The 7480-nt window shown below is 41.3% G+C and overlaps 1 pseudogene across 1 annotated transcript; it reads left to right on the forward strand.

The window, feature by feature from the left end:
- The first annotated feature begins 412 nt into the window (after positions 1-412).
- Positions 413-4812, forward strand: LOC147508837 (uncharacterized; annotated as a pseudogene). The gene is made up of 10 exons (XR_015218256.1): positions 413-540; positions 1177-1453; positions 1536-1741; positions 1903-1993; positions 2085-2230; positions 2561-2804; positions 2908-3012; positions 3162-3344; positions 3739-3943; positions 4130-4812. The product of XR_015218256.1 is annotated as an uncharacterized LOC147508837 (transcript).
- Positions 4813-7480: the final 2668 nt, after the last annotated feature.

The following is a 7480-nucleotide window of genomic DNA, read 5'->3' on the forward strand; positions in this document are numbered from 1 at the left end:
AGTACCCTAGAAGTATCCAGTACGGATACGGGTGCAATGATATTTTAGGAGTATATGTGTGCACATCAGTCCAAGTTTTAGGGGATCCGATACATTGTTTGATTTTTACATTTTGGGCATTGATCAAGTGAGTTGAAATAATGCCACTAAAGGTGATGTATTTTTATCTAATTTGTGTCTTAAAGAGTCGCGGATGATGCTATAGAATGAGATGTAGTGGATAACACCTCTTATTTCGGAACAAAAAGTGTGAAACAACTAACCAAATATGAAAGAAGAGCAAGCTAAAAGACCATGATCAAGGTTTAATTTTACCGTTATGATAAAATTATTTGGTCAGTTTGTTACTTTTTCAACACGTAACATTTTTCCAACAGTCTAACGAGCAATGTTCAGTAAAGAAAGCACTTCTATATATATATCCTCTTTACTTTCTATGTGATTTCATAGAAGAAAGTTTCTAAGAATCTTGGTTCTCTTTGTAACTTCTCTTAAGCATTTCATTCCTATGCTGCGGAAGTGTTGAGTTCAGTTGTCTCAGTAGGTTTTCTTTCTTCCATGAGTGTATACTATACTTTTAAACTCTTCAGTCTAGTGAGATTAATTTTTCAAACAAAAAAAAAAAATTGTATTTTTGTAATTTTTTTGCATTGAACTTTTCTAGCTTTTCTTTTGTTCTGTTATTCTGAACTTAAAATGTGCTTTGTTAACCTTTAAAAGCTAGGATGAATGAGTGCTGTGGTAATCTTTGCTATAAGATGAATGCAGTGCTAAAGATGGATTTGTTCATAGATGCTAATGTTTGCATAATATTGGCATTTTGGTTGGTACTTGCCTTTAGCTGATTGGTTGTAATTATATGAACATATTGTTGACACTACAGTGTATACGAGACTAGTTATTGCTGTGAATTTTGAGATTTTCTGTTTTTCTTGTGTTTCTTCCATAGTTGTTACTAAACTAGCCTATGTGTTTAACAACCAATTGACTGTTAGTACCTTAGACGTGATATCTGTATTTTGCAAGGCCTCGTGTTCTCTTCTGTGCATTCAAATGTTGTAAATTTCTTCCCTTGTTTACTTTTAAACTTAGATTCATGTATCATGGTTACTAAACTTCACATGTTGTGTCAAATTTCAGGTCTTGATAACTTTTTTTCTTTTAACATTTAACTAGGAGTTCTTTGAAGTTTTCTGTATCTGTCTCTGGATTGGAGACATATTGTAAAGGAAAATGGTCAAGGTTCCAGTCTCCTTGGGGGGGCTATTGCTATTGTATGCCTTGGCAACTATTGCAGATGCACAGTATATGATATATAAAGATCCTAAAAGAAAACTAAATGCTCGAATCAAGGATTTGATAAGTCGAATGACTGTAGAAGAAAAGATTGGTCAAATGGTTCAGATCGAGCGTAAACTTGCAACAGGCGATGTGATGAAAAAATATTTTATTGGTAAACACTTTTCTTAATGTTCTCTTCTCATGGCTTTATGTTTCTTAGTTTTAATGGAGTAAATTTGCCCTGTTTTGGACAGGAAGTGTACTCAGTGAAGGAGGGAGTGTGCCAGCTCCTCAGGCGTTGGCTGAGGCTTGGATTAGTATGGTAAATGAGCTACAAAAAGGCTGCTCTGTCTACCCGTCTTGGGATTCCAATGATCTATGGCATAGATGCTGTTCATGGCCACAACAATGTCTACAATGCCACAATATTCCCCCACAACATTGGGCTTGGAGTGACCAGGTAACCAGAGAATATGTGCATGAAGATGTTTCTAGACTTTGTCTGAAGTGCCATTGGCTTACATCTCTGTTGTCTCTCTGAATACTAGTTTTACACTCATTTATGCCAGTTCCCTATTTCTTGAGGGGTAACTCTTATTTCAACTATTTACTGTTTTCCAGGGATCCAGTACTCATTAAGAAGATTGGAGTTGCCACTGCTCTCGAAGTTAGAGCGACAGGCATTCCTTACGTTTTTGCTCCCTGTATTGCTGTAAGTATATACTAAAAATACTTTGTCTCCAGTACCAAATGATATTCGAAGTGTAGAGAATTTCCCTTTCAATCAAATTGAACCCATACAGGTTTGTAGAGATCCAAGATGGGGCCGTTGTTATGAGAGCTACAGCGAGGATCACAAGATTGTTCAGGCAATGACCGAGATCATTCCTGGCTTACAAGGAGATATCCCTGAAGGTTCTCAGAAAGGTGTTCCTTTCGTTGTTGGAAGGTTAAATCCTTAAATTCCACATTCCTCATTTGCATTATAACTTTCTCTATTGTTCTTCATGGGTGTAATTCCTGAACTCATAGTTAATAAACTGCACAGCAAAATTTCTCGTGCTAAAGAGCCATATAAAGTAATATCGAATATGGAAATTAACTTTTAGATATTGTCTGTTAGCCCTTCGTTGCAACTCGATCTCCTCGGACTTTCCATACTCCAGAATATCATTTTAATCAACATTTACATGTAATTTGACATGTAGCACAGCTTATGTACTAGTCGAGTCTGAACTGAAAGAGACTTGCTTTTTGCACTATCTTACTTATTCTGCAGCGAAAAAGTCGCTGCTTGTGCTAAGCACTATGTGGGTGATGGTGGCACAACCAATGGAATCAACGAGAACAATACTGTGATCAGTAGGGATGAACTATTCAGCATTCACATGCCTGCTTACTACAGTTCGATCATCAAGGGTGTTGCAAGCATCATGGTCTCCTATTCCAGCTGGAACGGAGAGAAAATGCATATCAATCGAGACCTTCTCACCACCTACCTAAAGGACACTCTTAAATTTCGGGTAATTCTGAAATCCAACTTTGTTGTAGTTCTGTTTGGACTGTACTTACTTTTATCGTACTGAGGCTAAAGGACTAATAGGTAATATTACTTTGATTCACAAGGGTTTTGTCATCTCAGATTATGAGGGTCTCGACAAGATTACCTCTCCACCTCATGCTAACTACTCGTATTCAGTTGAAGCTGGGATTAATGCTGGAATTGACATGGTTAGTCTTGTTGTAACAAGCTCTTAAGCTCAAAGAACTTATTAAGTGTGGCTGAAATTGTAATTTGTATTTACTTTTTGATATTTTTAAATGCATGTTATCCATAGGCATGATCGATAAATAGTGATTGTTTCTGTTTGTGTTTGCAGGTCATGGTTCCAATTGAGTATAAAGATTTTATCCATATTCTGACGTCCCAAGTGAAGAACAATATCATCCCTATGAGCCGAATAGATGATGCTGTGAAGAGGATCTTGCGTGTTAAGTTTGTAATGGGTCTTTTTGAGAACCCGTTGGCTGATACAAGCCTGGCAAACCAGCTTGGAAGCCAGGTCAGTTAGTCGATCCCCTAATACTAGATACTACAACAGTAGTTGTGGAAGGGTTTCATTTAAAATGACTTTTGTTGCAAACTTTTGTTTAGCTTATGAAGTTTCTTAGGACGGAACATAATTAAAGACACACCAGAAATATTTTGAGGATTTTGATATGAATTGGATCTGGATTCGTCAAGATGGACTAACTTTACAAACTTGTGATAGTATTGGATAAAAAACAAGTTACTTCATGGTGCAGTGATGCTACATAACCAGAGATCGAGATTGGTCTTTTAGACAGTTTTCATTTGAATTGACTCGGCCAATATATCACTTGCGCTATTACCATGTGCATACATATCCCGGGTTATGAACTGATAGTCATGAGTGTTTTCTGATTGCTGAACAGGAGCATAGAGAATTGGCTAGGGAAGCCGTAAGGAAATCGCTTGTTCTGCTAAAAAATGGTAAATCTGCAGATAAGCCACTGCTACCTCTATCTAAGGAGGTGCCAAAGATCCTTGTAGCAGGAAGCCATGCTGACAATTTGGGTTATCAATGTGGTGGCTGGACTATCATCTGGCAGGGAGTTAGTGGAAATAACGTTACAAGTGGTATGTCTTCCACCTGTCGCACCCATTGATGTTTGTACTCTTGATAATTCCCACTTACACTCCTTTCTTAAATCCACCTGTATATGCACTCGATTTTTGCACTCTTCATTATTCATTACACTCTTTTCTGAAACATATATTTTTGTAGTTGTATTGAACAAAATGATTTTTGAGAATTGTAAACAGGAACTACAATCCTCAAGGGAATTAGAAACACAGTTGACCCAGCTACTCACGTTGTCTACAGGGAGAATCCAGATGCTGAATTTGTTAAGTCTAACAAATTTTCTTACGCTATTGTCGTTGTGGGAGAGCCTCCATATGCAGAGACCATGGGTGACAATTTGAACTTAAGGATTCCAGAGCCTAGTCCTAGAACCATTGCAAACGTATGTGGGTCTGTGAAGTGTGTTGTCGTTGTTATCTCTGGCCGCCCTGTTGTGATCCAACCATATTTAGCTTCAATGGATGCCCTTGTAGCGGCATGGTTACCAGGTTCTGAAGGGCAAGGCATTCCAGATGTTCTCTTTGGTGACTATAAGTTCACTGGGAAGCTAGCACGTACTTGGTTCAAGACTGTCGATCAGCTCCCAATGAACGTTGGTGATTCTCACTACGATCCTCTCTTCCCCTTCGGATTCGGACTCACAACATAGCCAAAAAATAGGACTAGAAGTCTACTGTATATATTGTAAGTTCTAAATTTGTACCAACCGCCAAAATCTTATACCAAGTGTGTATGGGATCATTGTCCAACTTAGAGTTCCATTTGTTGTTGAAAATTTATTAAGATGAAGGCCTATTCTCTCGTTATTATAATCATCACTTGTTTCTGCAGTTCTGGAATAAGATTCACTGTTGAAGTTAAAGACTGTCTTTCTTGCAAAATTAATTTGTACCTTAAATTTCCATATTTTAAGTGTTTTGAGCAAATAATTAGATGCAAATACCCTAGTACTTTTATCTTGAACATTGTCTGTTTTCATGCAGCTTGTATCACCAGACAGCGGTCGATCTATACCCCCCACATTTTTTTTTTATGCACGTAATAGCCTGCAAACCTAGGACCTCTAGGGAGCAAACCCAGGGCTGGCCAGGCCAATTGGTCTACCCGTTCAGGCTCTATACCCCACACATTGATCTTTCGACTCCAGCTCTTTGGCTATCGGAGGCAGTTTACAAGTATTGGTATATTGGTATATTATTCAGCCATTCATTATGTTGCGTAGAATCTGAACATTTAAACAGTATCCACTATCCAGTCACTGAGCTCCTACACTTCATTGTAAATTTCTGACGATGGTTATTCTGGTGAACCTGCTATATGCTGGCTTGTTTGGTTGGCAAAATCTGCATAAATCATCTCCATAGTTAGAAAATCAACCATTTTTTAGGATGCAGGTGCCGACTAGTAAAGTTGGTAAAAATTTTGAGTGATGATATTGTAGGGGAGCAATATCCCCACTAAGGAACATTGCAGACGAAGCACAAGCGACCTCAACGCATCGACCTCCAAGACCGATCTGCGAGCGACTCCTTACAAGTAGGTGGTACGAACAAAGATACCTCAAGATTTAACACTTTGCCGAGATTTAACGCACTCCCACCGATGTAATCATTGCCAAAATCTTATTTGTATTTCCCACCACCGGAAATAGGGACTACCGCGCCAACTCCCAATCGTGAGCATGACTTACACCAAAACCACTCGGACTCATTCACGATCTCTACTCTACATTTGTACAAAAAGGGTACACGCATCCAAGGATCTCCACTCCCGGAATCCTATAAATACCACCTCCATGGAACTACGTCGGGACTGATTCTTCTCTCCCCAAGAAAAGGAAAAACGAGAAGATAATCGTGGGCGCGATTCAGCTCCTGGCGACCTCGGTCCCATCCAAAGTTCAAACCCATCTCGTCCCTCCTCTACCATGTCGGGGAGAAAACTAAAACGCCCTTTACATTGGCCGTCCGTGGTTTCGATTCTCGGAGAGCCACTTTAGATCGGGTTCATCCATCTCTAACTCTCCGTTCCCCACGGCCATGGTTAGCATAGAAGATCAAGTTGAACCTTGCCCACCAGTTAGGAATAGCGAATGAGAGCATTTCCGTGCTTTCGGGCAAGAAAATGCTACTTTACGCGTGCTTTCGGTGGATAGTTATCGGCAACAACAAGTCGGCAACGGAGCCGAAAGCACGCGGCATCAATGACGTTAATCGCCAGATTAATGAAGTTATCCCAAAGGATTGGCGGACCATTGCTGCGAAGGATTCAACACGATTTATTGCACAAGATGCTTAAGACGTATCGTGCATCTCCGTTCACCGCAGAGGTCCTCGAGAAATCTTCCACACGACTTTATCCACCCCACGCTTTCCCATGTAATGACGGCAAAGACATGCCCAATCAAAGACGCGGGCTCGCTATATTCGTGAGTTTGGCACTTTACACTCACCCGAAGTTTGATTATCTCCATCAGATTATTTCCGGCCCGACCTCAAAGATGGCGCCTCGATTAGTTCTTTTCATCGAGTCCGATTCTATAAACACCTTCGAGCGGCTTTTATCGATTTGTTCGCCAACAAGACGTCCACAACAAAGGAAGAAGGCGATCTTGATTCTCTCTTTTCAATTATCGTTCAAGGAGGACGAGACTATTCGTGAATTCCTGGACGGCCGGTTCAAGGCGAACCAGCGGGCGTGCATGGAAAGTGGCTTGAAAGAATCTTTCGCCACACCGCCTTTTCCAATGCTTGCCGAAAAGCGTAAACACCGACCTCGCTAGGTCGTTGATGAAGGAACGCCAGAGAGACACCGTCCGAAAGCTCTACGCCGTGGACAAGTACATCAAGCCGCGAAAACTTTAAAACTCCACGGTTTACAAGAGAACCACGAGGTCGCCGGTCTCGATCGTTCCCCCGGCAAGAAGCGCCAGTCGCTTTTGCCCGGCAAAGAAATTTCGTAACGATCGGATAACAGTAGAAATTCACCGTCGACACGCTTCTCCCGATCCACATCTTGGATAAGATTAAAGCGGCGCCTCATTTTTCCGGCCAAACATCGTGCAGCCCCCGACGACTGGGTAAGCCTTTTGTGCATTTCATAAAGCAAAGTGCCACTTAAACCGATGCATGGGGGCTCAAGCATTATCTCCAAGACCGGTGGAAGGCCGGTTATATCAAACATTACACTAGCATTCCCGATGGCGACTGCGTCACAAGTTGATGGCTCGTCGTGGTAATGGCAAGTCGGTCTCCACCTCACCGTCACCGCTTAAGGTACAGTTCTCGTCCTCACAGTAGAGGGGGCCCCTCGATCGTTTCGCCACGAGAAGGCAACACTCGTCCGATCGCGACAATGCTCGCGACTATTCATGTGATTACCTTTCCGGACGATTCAGTGACCTCTTCCCGAGAAAAGACGTCGGTTGGCGCTCTTCGGGGAAGTCTATCATTTTACTTCACAAAACTCACGCCCGCGTGGTTCAGTCGCAGCCAAGCAGCGATATCACTTCCACGCAGGCCGACTTAAGC

Source organism: Coptis chinensis, chromosome 3 (assembly GCF_015680905.1).
Source record: "Coptis chinensis isolate HL-2020 chromosome 3, ASM1568090v1, whole genome shotgun sequence".
In the NCBI taxonomy this organism is placed as follows: Eukaryota; Viridiplantae; Streptophyta; class Magnoliopsida; order Ranunculales; family Ranunculaceae; genus Coptis; species Coptis chinensis.